Genomic DNA, 14,097 nt, shown 5'->3' on the forward strand with positions numbered 1-14,097 from the left:
TGTAAGTCATGTTTGTTGCTGGATCATAGTGGTCTGGTGGTGAGATAGGGTTGGAGTAGATTTTGGAAGGATGGGACTTTTACAAGATGGTTTACTAGTTTGTGCGAGTTGATACCATTGAAGGAGGTGAGAGAGTTCTAGCCAGCACAGTTCAGCAAGTAAGAGACTGTGGTGACTATGGTAGGATGCCCCGGTGGTGAATTTAGTGATTTTGTTGTAGTAGGTCTCACGTTGATTTAGATCGCATTGCCTATGGTTGGTATATATTGGAGAGGCATAAAGTAGGGTGGAGATAATGTACAAATTTGCAACTGAAAGCCTAGCTGCTTTGGTGAGGAGTTACTTATTTTGGAATAAGGCTCATAGTTCATTGTGGACTTTCTTTATGGTCGTGGATATGTGAATGTCAAATTTGAGATTATTGTCTATTTCAACTCCTATCAATTTGGTGTGAGCTGTTGGGTGGATAGAGGCGTTGTCTTTTGCTATGATGTTAAAGTTAGAGTTGTTTTGAGTATGTTTGGTGGGTTGCAAGATGAGGAGTTTAGTTTTATTTGGGTTGAGTATTAACTGGATAGCCAAGTTTCAACAGAGGAAAAGGCATCCTGTGAGACCTTTTGCAGTTCTGGTAGGGACTAGGCTGAGCAAATGATGGTTGATTCATCTGCATATTGTATGAGTGTGCCATGTTTGGTGGCAGAGTCTACATTACTGGTGAAAATAGAGAAGAGTAGGGGTCCAAGGATGGATCCTTGAGGAACACCAGCAGAGAAAGGTAGTTGAGGAGATATGTCATTCTTCCATACAAAGGATTGCTGGTGGTCAGACAGGTAACTCTGAAACCAGTTGGTGACTGATTGAGTGAAGGATAGGATATTGAGAACAGAGATTAGTTGTTTGTGTGTGACCATGTCAAATGCTTTAGATAGGTTTAGGAAATTAGCAGAGGAGAGATAGCCATTATTTTTATGCTGAAGGATAGTGTTAGTAAAAGAGAGTAGGGCAGTGGTGGTGATATGGTTTGCAATGGTTTGGAATGCATTCTGGTACCATAGAGTATACATTTTTGATTTTTGAAATTCTTACATATTTTTATCTATTGCAAGGAATATGGGGGATAGGAGTTTAGACAGTATACAGATGGTAAAAGACATGCAAATGGGCATAACCTTCATCACAAGTTAAGATAACATCCACAGAAGACAGTCAACAGTGGATTCCCAAGGCACTTTGGGATTCACTAGAAGGACATCCAACAATTACTCAGATGTTCCGTGAAGCACTGATAGGAAAACTAGTAACTTCTTCTGTTTATGACCTGTTAAAGGAACTTTACCTGGCACCATGGTTGGAGGGAACACAAATTTCCACACAGCCATGTAACATTACAATAAAAAATACAGGCCAGGACACAAAGACAAAAACCCAGAAAACTCTTATTAGTCTATATCATAACATGGGGATAACCTCCCACCCCCAGACATCATTTACATTGTATCACACTCAACTCATTGGAGCTCTCTGTGAATCCACCTTCAGCTGGCTTCACCCTTCCTGTTCTGAAAAGCTTGCTTTCTAAAGAGACATAACTCAAATGGGGCAATAGGGGTGGTTGCCCAGACTACAAGTTGTTAGGAAGCATGATTGGCAATAATCAGACTTGAGTGAAACAATGAGATTCATTTAAGAAGCCATGTCTGACTTAATGGCTCCATAAATTATTGTATTTTTTAGCTGTGACAGTTAACAATGAGTTTACATAAGCTAGTAGAGTCTGCTTTTTGGCCTACATCTTTTATTTTTTTTGGTATCAGGTTTGGGTAGAGGGGTGCCAGTTAACCCCGCTACAGTTCTTCCTTTATCCTCTCAGGTATCTCAGGCACTTCTCTATAGCCATAGCATTTTCTCATGAGACGTAGTCCTATACCCATCATTTCCTCACAAAGCCTTGGTCTATTCAGTGAAAATCTGGGTCTCTTACTCTCGCATCAAGGAACCCCAGATTTGGCGCTTCTTAAAACTAGTACATGACTATCATTTGTGTTATATCTACAAGAGGGCTAAAACTGCACTTGCTATTTTTGGCTTAACTATCCTTGTAGGACAATGTGATTGCATTATCTTTGGGATCCACAATGAGGCAGGTCACTAATGAAGTCCTGAAGACTCTGTGCTGGGTCCAGTCATTTTTGGCAGCTACTTCTTGGAAGTCAAAGCCAAAACTAACAGCCTCTGTCTGAGCAAGTTTGCAGATGATTGCAAACTAGGAGCAGTCATAGAGCCCCCCCCCCCCAAGATACTAACATCCTAGAGGAAGGATGAATGCAGACAAATGACTGGTGCCAAATCCATGGCTTAAAACTCTATGCTGAGAAATATATAATAGTACCCTTTGGGAGGTCAGCCACTCTAGGAAATTATCTCATAGATATCACACCCCTAAAGTTACAACCAATAACCAGAGATTTAAGTAGACATGTATCTAAGGTACTAAGGAAACTAGTTCTATGCTGCTAAATTTATAAGCAAGGGTGAGGAATCTAGGTCCAAGAAAGTCATCGTTCCACTGCATTCCATCCTCTTCAGACCCATCACTGAGTATGCCTCCTTTAATAGGTAGCTGACAAGGCACTTACACATCTCCCAGGCTTCTGCTTGTAAATATTTAATCTGCCAAGCCCCTGCTTACACTTGTCAAGGTTACCAGAACTTGTCAGAGATTTGGAATACATGACCAGGCTTAAAAAGGTCCTTATGGTAATTAGCCTAGTAAATATCTATAAACTTATGAACCAACTTAAATGTCCACAGATGTTCCTCACAGAAAGAATACAGGCATAAACAGCTGTCCTACGCAGATCACCATAAAGCCCTCTCTCTATACACTATTTCTTACAGACTGTTGACAGACAGTCTATGCCTGGCATACAAGACATCCATGTACCCACGCTGATGGACCTTTTGCATATCTGCAAAATGAATAGCATGATAATTAATTGATCTAGGGATTTAAACTTTGCTTGACTGCACTTATAAAGGCCCCAGTGCTTGTTATCCTGGTATACACCTATGAACCTATGGGGTTGTTATCTTAATATACACCTATGAATCTCAAAGGTTGTTATTGTAATGTACCACTATGAATCTATGAACATCCTTTTGCCTTAGCTCCCTCCATGCCCCTCTCACTTCTCCAAATGGTTATTTTTTTATAAAACTGTAGAGATCCTAGATAGCCCACAAAAGTGTGGTACTCTTCACCATATTCCAAATCTGCAACCGAGAAAGAGATAAATCAACTTAGTTAATGCTCCACATTATCTGTAGTGAAAGGTGTATGGACTGAACTCTGCGTGTCTTTGATTTATCTACTGGAGGAAATCTTCTTGTACAGGCAACTTGTGCCCAGCAAAAATGAGCCCCCTTTCATCTCTGAGCATACTCAGCAGCATGTGTTTGGCTAGCTATAAGCACAATCTACATATAATACATCTCAGGAAATCTGTGCTGCTCCTACCCCCACTCATTGAGTACAACCCTACTGCAAATGTAAATCTGTATGTCTGCATGGAACCAGCAGAAACTGGCATTCCAAAAAATGCTGCATGTCTGGTATTCCAGTCCTTACGGCTCAAATTCTCCTATCATTCCCAACACCTAGAGTCCTCCTGCTGTTCATTTATCATTGCATCTATTCACAAATATTCAAGACTGATGCACTGGTGTCTCTCATTTTGTCTTACTGTAGCCATCAGTCTGATTCCAGTGTTTTTTTTTCCCAGCATGAAAATCTCCAACTACACCTATCAGTTGCTTTGCAACTGTGTGTTAAGAGATCAAGCTTTGATAGAATTCACTTTTGCCTTGTGTAGTCACCAGGAACATTATGCCTTGCAGGACGGAATCATAATAATGCTTTCTCCAACTTCCAAGAACAACAACAAATATAATAATAATGATAATAATAATAATAATAGTAAGAAATAAAAATAATAATAAAATAATAATAATGATGATGATGCTGATGGTTATTTATTATTATTATTATCATATCTATTATTGTTATATATTATTATTTTATTATTATTGCTGTTGTTATTGTTGATTATTATTATTACTTTTTTTATTGTAGTTTTTATTATTATTATTATTATTATTATTATTATTATTACTGTTGTTATTGTTGTTGTTATTACTTGATTGCATAGAGACATGGTGCCAGATAGCCTTATCTTCTAGGCTATGCAGCATTATCTCATTTAGACATAAATTTAAAAGGAAGGTAAACAACATTATCTTTAAACTTCCTAAACAAAAGTTTTAGACTCCCCCACTTCAGCTTCACACAAAAGAGAATCTCTGATATTAGAAAGTTATTAAGTAGAAAAAAATGAAAAAAAAAAATAAAATAAAATAAGTCAATTGGGACAGATAATTTATTACCTGCAGAATGCAGTGTTGTCTGCAAAATCTTGCCAAAGAACACTAACAAATAGAAAAAATCTTAGGAGTAATTGAGTTACTCAGAAAGGAAGCCTTTACTATCCCATTTTGTTTTTAGAACTATTTTTGTTAAACCAGTACCTCTCATGTGTGTGTTTCTATGGTATGAAGGGGTTACACCAAATTAATTTAAGAAGGAGGAAGTTTAACATAGTATATAACTACATTTGAAGTATTTTTGAAATGAGCTCAATTGTAAAATATCATGGTTTTGCTATAAATGAAAATAAAAAAGTAAATGCCTTACCTGCAAAGGTAATTATGCCATAATTATAACATTTCAAAAATACTTCAAATGTAGTGATCAAATTACTATGTGTATTTGAATACCATGAACTGAATCATAACAAAACAGGCCCCGGGATTCATGAACCTTGCGCCAGGCGCACGCATGGCGTAGGCGCCACAACGCCAGACATGGCCGCCGAGCGATTCAGGTACGATCCAAACCCACGTGCATCAGCGGCGTACGCCGGAGTTGCGCCGCCTCCGGCGTAGGTATGTTAAATACCCCATGTGCGGTGTTGCACCATGCAAATGAAGGCAAGTAGCGATTCACGAAGTGGCGCGGGCGTAGCATAACAGCACGGCAATGTAAACCAAAAAAAACAGTTTACATATATCCAAACATGACATAGGAGTAACGGAAGGCTGCCAACGTCATGTGTCATAGTGGTGCAACATGGCAATGTGGAAAGAAACCGAGAATGTCAAAGGAAAACCTGCTGAAAATGTAAATACTGACATAAATGTCATGTACGCAAAAACCACAGCAGAACCCCAGGACATGTCCGCGGAAGGTGAGGAACAATGAAGTAATATGACAATGCCATAAAAGAGCAGTATAAGACACATCAGCATCACAGCCACAATACACCATAGTATGAATGGAAAGCCACAACCACAGCCCAAGGGTTGCCAAGGAGTGGCGTTGGTGTCTGGCGCCGTAACCATGTATTAGTAGTCAATGCCATGCAAATGAGGCAGATAATACTGAATCGCAAAACCCCCGCCGGCGTAAGGCTGCACCAAACGGCGCAGCGGTAAAACACCGAGGAGTGGCCTAGAGGGAATACCTGTCAATCGCAGAGGGGTGTTCCGCTGTAGGAGGAAGCACATTGGAGCCCAGCAAACCTGGGCGGTACAATGCACATCACAGCATCAGGACTGGCGTGTGAGGAAATAGATGCGCTGAGAGTATACAATGCGCGCACAGATGCATGTGCACGAGGATGACTACGTTCCCCAAACCAGTCATGTGACGGCCGCCCCGTCAACAACCATGGATACAGGAAGGTGATGCGGAGAATATGAGGAAATGCGGAAGCAGTGTAATTGGAGTCGTAATGAGCAATTAACACCAATCAACCGACGGAGGGCAATCGGTGGCAGCTGACAACTCTGCATGCAGAAATCTGCAAAACGGGAAAGGGGAGGAATATGAATGCAAAGAAAGTAGTGGATGTTGCAGAAATGCAAAGAGCGAAGAACCGATACAGCACAGCCAAGGAGAGAGTTAGCATAACGGCGGCGGCAGACAAAATGCATGACATGTCATGTGCCTGCAGGATGCACTCCCGTAAATAGTAGGTGCAACGTGCAGAAACAGTAAAGTAAGGTGTAAAGCTAAACCAATGCAGGCAAGTGTAATGTAACACCAAAGGCAACAGCGTTGCAGTGCCAACGGTAAAACACGGTAGATAACCCACAGATACAGCAGCAGAGACACACCCAATGACATCACCGGGTGTACAGCACAACACTATAAAGTGGGAATGCACACAACACACAGCGCGTATTCCCAAACGCTGCGCCTTACGGTGTAAACACACGGGGAACTTTTAAAATGTATATGTTGGGTGCTGCCGTGGCCGTGATGCATCAGCATGTGTTAGAGACAGACGGAGTTGCGGATGAGGGTGCCGACAACTACCGTAGGCCTCAGAGGAGAAGGAGAGTGTTCAGACCAAGGGTGACCTACCAGGGGCTGCAAGACCTGGAGATAGTAGAGCGTTACAGGGTGGACAGGGACACGTTACAGCAAATAGTGGAGCTGTGCCGGCCAAGCCTGAGAACAAGAGACAACAGAGGGGAGCCCATCCCAGTGGACACAAAGGTATGTGTAAGCTTGCGAATACTGGCAACAGGTACCTTTCAAAGGCCAACCGGGGATATAATGGGCATCTCACAGGCATCAGCATCCAGGGTACTACACCAGTTTCTGGATGCCATGTTACGACATGCCCATGAGTATATATACTTCCCCAGATCTCAGGAGGAGTTGGCTAGCAATATGCGCCACTTCCACCGTGTGGCACAATACCCGGAGGTACTGGGTGCGATAGACTGTACGCACATAGAAATCAAGTCACCACCCGGTGAGCAGGGTAGATGCTACATAAACCGCAAGGGATTCGCCTCCATCAATTGCCAGGTCGTGTGCAATGCGCAGGGCATTATCATGGATGTGTGTGCTGGCAGCCAAGCTACCACGACTCCCATATCTGGCATGCCTCACAGCTGTATCAGGTATTCGCCAGGGGACATCACACAAGGTCACCTTGTGGTGATGCTGGCTACGCATTGGAGCCGTGGATGATGACACCCATCAGAAATGCACACACACACATGCAAGAACGCCATAATGAGGCACACGCACAAACCAGAATAATCATAGAGCGTGTGTTTGGGATGTTGAAATCACGGTTCCGGTGCTTGGATACATCTGGTGGAGCCTTGCAGTACTCTCCAGGCACATGTGCCCACATATTCATAGTATGTGCTATGCTACATAATATGATCCTGCGGAAACAGCTGCCGCAGGGACATAATGGTGTAGGGCCACCAAGCCCGCCACAACTGCCAAGGCAAGCACAGGCACAGGGCGTTCAGTGCCATGAACACACTGTGCCAGCCCCAGTAGGCAGACGGAGGCGTACCCAATATGCCTATGCCTTGGCAAAGAGGGAACGTATAGCACATACTCTGACAGCGTAGGCCCCATGGACTGACACCTCCCTACCTGCACACACAGTGAAATGGACGGCACACAAACATGTCCGCCCATAATGTGTACTGTATGGGCGGTCCCATGTGTGACTCCAACATAGGTAGCACCCAAACACTGCACAACCAACAGCCAGCGGAGCATGGAACGCCAACACCTCAACCGCACGCGGGTCCGACAGCAGACGGCAGCCGTATGCTGCCACGTTCGGCGCAAGGTGTCTACATATGTACATATGTGCATACACAAATATGGATATAGATATCATTACACACGTAGAAATATATGTACACATACACAGATATAAAGTACAACAAGTTAAACAGGGAATCACAGGGATGCAAGGTTACAGATGCAGTAAGATGCAAACTCTCAACATAGTAAACATACTGAACGACAACCCGACTATCCGGGAGGGTGGACAGAGCAGGGAACGCCACCCATGGAAAGGTCAACCCACCTAAATGCATATTCGCCATTCGGGATGATCGCCAGGCCACGATACAGTAACAGGACATGTGCGTGTAATATTCTTAGGATATGAGGGCGGAGGTAGACACCGCCGCCGGCGATGTGGTCAACGTAGGTACTGTGTGCAACCGTCCCTGCGAAAGCGGCAGTATGTCTATGTGTGAGGTGAGGGTGTCGTGTGTTCCGCTGTGCCAGTGTAATGTGTGTGACACTATAAAATGTGTATGTAGGTGGCATGTGACAGGCGGAGTGGAATAACATGTGTAGGCATACAGTATAGGAACCACAGGCGTATGTATAGCAGTACCCACAAAGTAGTACTGAGAGCTCCTCACTGGCTAGGCGTGGCGACGTAAAACGATGCAAATCGAAAATGTCCCAGAATGTACCACAGGAGTATAGCCAACATGACATGCAAAGGACGCATGTACAAACCATCACCGTATGTATGGCGCCGACATGTTAATTCCAATACGATATATCGGCAACGTTATGCAGCAATAGTTATGTACCGCGGAAATACGCATGTGCTACCCCGGCACCGATCGTGGACACGTATCGTCCCGTAAACACCGCTGTGTGTTCTACGAGTGTTAAACAAGCAATCGCCACCCGAATAGGTGGCAACCGGTAGCATACAGGCCGTCCCAACTACAGGACCACAATGACCGTAAATATCCGTGACAAAATGCCAAGGGATAGTCGGCACCTACGAACAGCTGCAGATATACTACCGATGTGACGGAGGAATACATGCAGGAAGCACACAAGCAGGCGGTACCGACAGCAGACGACATCAACAAAACCTACACTCCTAGAACAACAGACAGGTAACTTGTAACTCCCCAGGCAGGGATGGAGCACACACAGAAGCATACCGTGTATGTACAAATGCAAGGCCCACAACCCGCACCCGTCACCCACAGCCGCCGATATACCCCATCGCACATATCAAAGGGATACAATCCGAAATAGCAGCAAAAACATACAGGCAGTTAATGACAGCGGCATACCCGCAACATCCCGCGTGGGAACCACTATCAGCAGCGGATGCATACCTGCATCCGTTGTGTACAGGAATACAAGAGCTATGTTACACATCAGAATGCAAAACGCCATCGACAGACGCCGGCAGGACACGGACACCCACATGTGGAACATAATACCATACCCAACACACACAATCCAAGGCTAACACCACAGCCAAATGTACCTGACGCCACACATAGCGGTTGTAGTCACACATAATATAACACAATACATACCATCCCCACGAAGGTAGTGCAGATAACCAACGCCCAGACGATGAATGAACCATGGCCTAGTTCCGACGAGTACCGTACGAATGGAGGAGATGCACAGGTGATATGCGCATAAGTACACACCGAGGAACAGCTATTGGTGTGATGAACCCACATGCCGCAGGTGACGACGGATATAAGGAAGACTCCCAGGATAGTCAAACTGTATGTTCATACCGAACAAAGACGTTATTCCTACAAGAGCCGATCACTTGTCAGTAGCGAGACACAAACGGAATACGGAAAGCAATACAGGAAAGGTATGTAGAACCCACGAGATGTACTGGTGTGTAACGCATGATATGTATGACGAATCGGCACTGTATGTGAACGGTGTTTGTCAGTAAAGATACCTGTCCATAAAGGAGAGAGTGGTGAAAGGTGGTTATGTAGTGTTAACCTGCTGAGTATACCAACCACTGTGGACACCGTGTGCACAGCAGTGGGACATCATGTACACAGCTGGGATAGGCCAAGGGGTGCCATCGTGATTTAAAACACAGAACAATGCCACCACCCACGCTGATGCTGGCAGTGGATGTCCAACAATGAAGTGCCACAGCAGGGGATAGGACATGTATGTATAGTGTCACAGCACACATGTGTATGGGCAGATATTGTCGATGTCATATGTAATGTGTGCACGACGTGCACGTATGCCTCGCAGTAGGGGTGACCATGTCAAGTATGTATAATGTAAAGCTATCATGATGGATACATTCAGACATTATACACAGTATCACAGGCATAGCATGCATGATGGACGTATGGCCTAGTGTTATGTACATTAACAGGATATGTATGGCCTGCAGATATGGGACAGAGCAGTAGCAGAATAGCCACCCAAAATGGAAGGAACATCAAGTAACCATGTCCAAGCTATCTGTAGCAGGTGCAATGTGTGCAACAATGATGTCTGGCAGGTCCATGTGTAAACACATGTGCAATGTACACAGTCGTGCCACCCCCCCATGGTACTGTCCACTGGACAGCAAAGGTGGATGTCAACTGCATGTCTACACAGTACTGCTGTTGTGGTGGTCCCATGTGTATGTGTCACCCTATCAGCAAGGGAGCTATCACATGACCAGTGCCACAGTGTGTCCCTGTGGGATGTGCACAGGACCTATGTTCTACAGCATGGTGTGTGTCTAGTCTGTGTAGGTAAACAGAAGGCCAGGCTAAGCAATGTGGCTTGTGTGCACATATGCATGACTGCTTCATTCACCCTGCCCACTGCAAACGCCATGTAGGAGTACTACATGCATCAGTAATGCGGAGGACATGGCCCATGGCAGAGTACATGACACCACTGTGTAAGTGGTATGCAGATGAGTACAGATGTGTTCCCGTCTGTCATCTGCATATGTAAACTGTCTGAGCCTGGTATACATCGTGGCATGACTATACTGTGACATGGAAAGTTGTAGCCATTGTGGAAGGCACACCACGAATGTGTTATAGTAACCCTGCCCGTGTGTAGATGTGTGTATGGCACAAGTACAAAGGCTACCAATGTCCCAGCAACACACATAGTCCAGATATGTGTGGCCCTGCAGATGTGTACCCACGCCACAGTGGAATATGGCAACCACAGCACCATGTGGGGCATGTGTGTGTACAGCAACCATGTACAATGTGATATGCATGTATAGGGACAGTATCCACGTGATACCCAGTGGATGACTGTCGCTATGCAAAGGTGATGTGTATGCACCATCCGTGATGTATCTGACACAATGACATCTACACGATATATCTGCCACACCGACACCTGCATGGATGTTAGCAGTATGAGCTGCTGGAGCTAGAATGCTGCCAGGTATGTAGATGTGGGACATGTAGACATGGACATTACTCCGTGACAGCATGTTGTGTATGTAAGCAAATAGTGAACATGAGGGGACACATGACTGAGGACTGTGTAATGCCACATGTACCTTACATGTCGTAGGTAGCATGATATGCTTGCACCACTGTGTGACCTGTCCAGGAGTCACATAGCCTAACATCCTGAGACACAGGGTATGATGTGATGGTGGATGTGTACATTGCCAATACCAGAATGTGGAATGGTGCTGAAGGGCAATGTGGGGATAATGTCTGATCTGTTACCCTCTGTACTACACCAACCACCCATGCAATGGTATGACAGGTGGCCATCATGTGGATGTGGTGTGCTGTGGCACACAGACGCCCAACAAGGGTGCCAGTAAAGGCATGGAAGTCGCCAATGAGTGTGTGAAGCATGTATGTGAGGATGTGCCCCAGTGCCATACCGAATGGTGCAGTCATGTCTGTATGAATGCAGTCCCACACGTGCAATGCACTACCACCCATGTGTAGTGTGATAGATGCGGTGGTGTGGTGGTCAAGGTACACAACGTCCATGAATGGGCTAGCAGTTAATTCAGTGGGCTGCTGCAGAGACACATAACAACCAGTTTGGCGGGATATAACAGCTATGGAGATATTAGGTGACATTGGGACAGTGTCCGAGGACATAATGTGTGCATGGCAGTACCATGTATGTGTCCACAGGGACAATGCGATGTCCATGTATGGATTGGAACCCTGTAGTGAGTGAGAGTGTATATTATTGGTAGGTAACCCATTGGCTGGCATGTTGCCAACAACATATCTGTCGGCAATGCCTGGGTGACTGTCGATGCTACATTGAATGTGGATGTAGCCAAACAACACAGACATACCACCACACTGCGTGAGGGCCCACACTGCAAAGTATGGTGGTCATGTGTAGGTAGCTAGCTGTGGAGTATGTGATGGACCACGAGGACACACCATGACTGTCAAGTGATGCACCACACACATTTGAACATACCCACCGTGCAACAGCCTGCACATGCGCCCATACAGCACATGTGCATGGAACATGCATACCACCGTGGCATCTGTGAAAAGGCCAGTACCACCATGTCTCTGTGTGGAATAGCATGGTCCCTACCAGTGCGTACATGTAGCGGAAGTGCATTGTGATATGTGTCAGCATAGTCATGTATACTGTCCGTCTGCCGGGGTGCCATGCCATTAACTACCCCCGCCAGCAGATGTTGGTAGTACCGGCTGTTGAGCACATGTACCATGTATGCTGCAATGGGTGTGTGTCCAGGGTGTGGCTAGCAGGGCCGCAAAGCATATATGTCCATCAACCAGAGGGGGATGTCTGTAGGTATAGCACACAGACACATGGAGGTATGGTGCATGCCAAGGGTAGTGTAGGTATGGTATGTCTTGTTTAATGTGTCACCCAGCTATGTGTAGTGCATGGCCAAGCATGTGTGGGTACATGGGAGTCCATACTAGGGAAGTGCGTGTTGCTGTCAGCACATGGCAGTAGCAACTGTCCGAGGTGCAATGTACAGTATGATAACACAGCCAGCATGTAACCTGTGGTGTACAGTGTATTCACCGTCACGTGTCACAATGTGTCTAGCGGTCACAAACATGGGTATCCGAACATGGAGTACCTATGATGCATTTGTCTTAGAAAAACATACAGTATGTGTGTACATCACTGTGTGATGTGGGATCCACTCACCTGTGTGTGTTGCAGTCCAGGTATGTGCCTGGGAGGTATGATCTGTGTACAATCTGGACCGGCAGGTGTGCTCTGTAGAGCATGGAGGCAGGTCCCAGGCACCGCAGATTAATGTCAGGCATGCCTTACTGTGTGTGCAGTGCATGTGTACAGCACAGTGGGGGTGCAAGCATTGTCACACATCACTGCATGCCGTGCCTGCCTGTGACAGCCCTGCTGGCGACAGACATGTGACACTGCTGCAGAGGCAGCATAGCATGTGAAGATGGACATGTGGGCCCCACACCCTAGGCAGATGTCCGCAGGTCATGTGTGCCACAGTACTGTGGTTGACCATGACTGTCATACTGGATCAATACCACATGCCTGCATAAGTACAGTATGATCATAGTCAACAGTCGCAGTGACAGAGTAGGCAAATGTACAGTATCCCTGTGTGCAGACCACTGCCTACTGTACACTCGGCTAGACACACACCCAGAGGGTGAATACACCATTGAGCCATCAGATGTCCCATTCCACGTAGCCTGTACAATGTCATCACAGGGTGGTCACAATAGCATGTGGTAAGACAGACATGTTGTACCAGGTGATGTGTCATGTGTGCATATGTTGACTTGCACAGCCGTTCACATGTCTGCAACATACCGGTGCATGATGCATACTGTTACATGATGTGTGGAACTGCACTGTGACACACAACAGGGACATCTGACACAGGTGTGTTGTGAATGGTGTAACCCATGTTCACACAGGATACACACTGCCGCTGTTGGCAGCCATGCTGGTGGCTACCAGTGGTGCATGCAGTGGTCATACAGACATACTGCATACAGTGTTCATGCAGGGATGTCCATCCTTGTGGATGATGTGTTGCTATGTGAAGGTAGGTGTGTGTTGTGAATGTTACACATCCAGATGACACCATCTGGTGCAGTCATGGTCGCCGACAGCATCACACACATCCACAGCAGTCAGAACCCTGTCCTGAGAATGTGTGTCAGTCACCCTCGTACTGTGTGACATATGTGCACATGGCAGAACACCTCCCACTGTCATCTAGGATGGCTATGTGATGGCTGGAATGTGCCGTGATAATGTACAATGCTGGTAGTCCAATGAAGTACGTGGAATCAGACACAGTACGCCATGGCTGCCATGTAAACCATGCACAACAATGACTGTCTGACAGACACAAACAATGCGTTGACATGTTGAACATGTGCACATGAGAACTCCCAATGAGGTATGTTGCA

Source organism: Protopterus annectens, chromosome 4.part1 (assembly GCF_019279795.1).
Source record: "Protopterus annectens isolate FY-2018-M chromosome 4.part1, PAN1.0, whole genome shotgun sequence".
Classification (NCBI taxonomy): Eukaryota; Metazoa; Chordata; order Ceratodontiformes; family Protopteridae; genus Protopterus; species Protopterus annectens.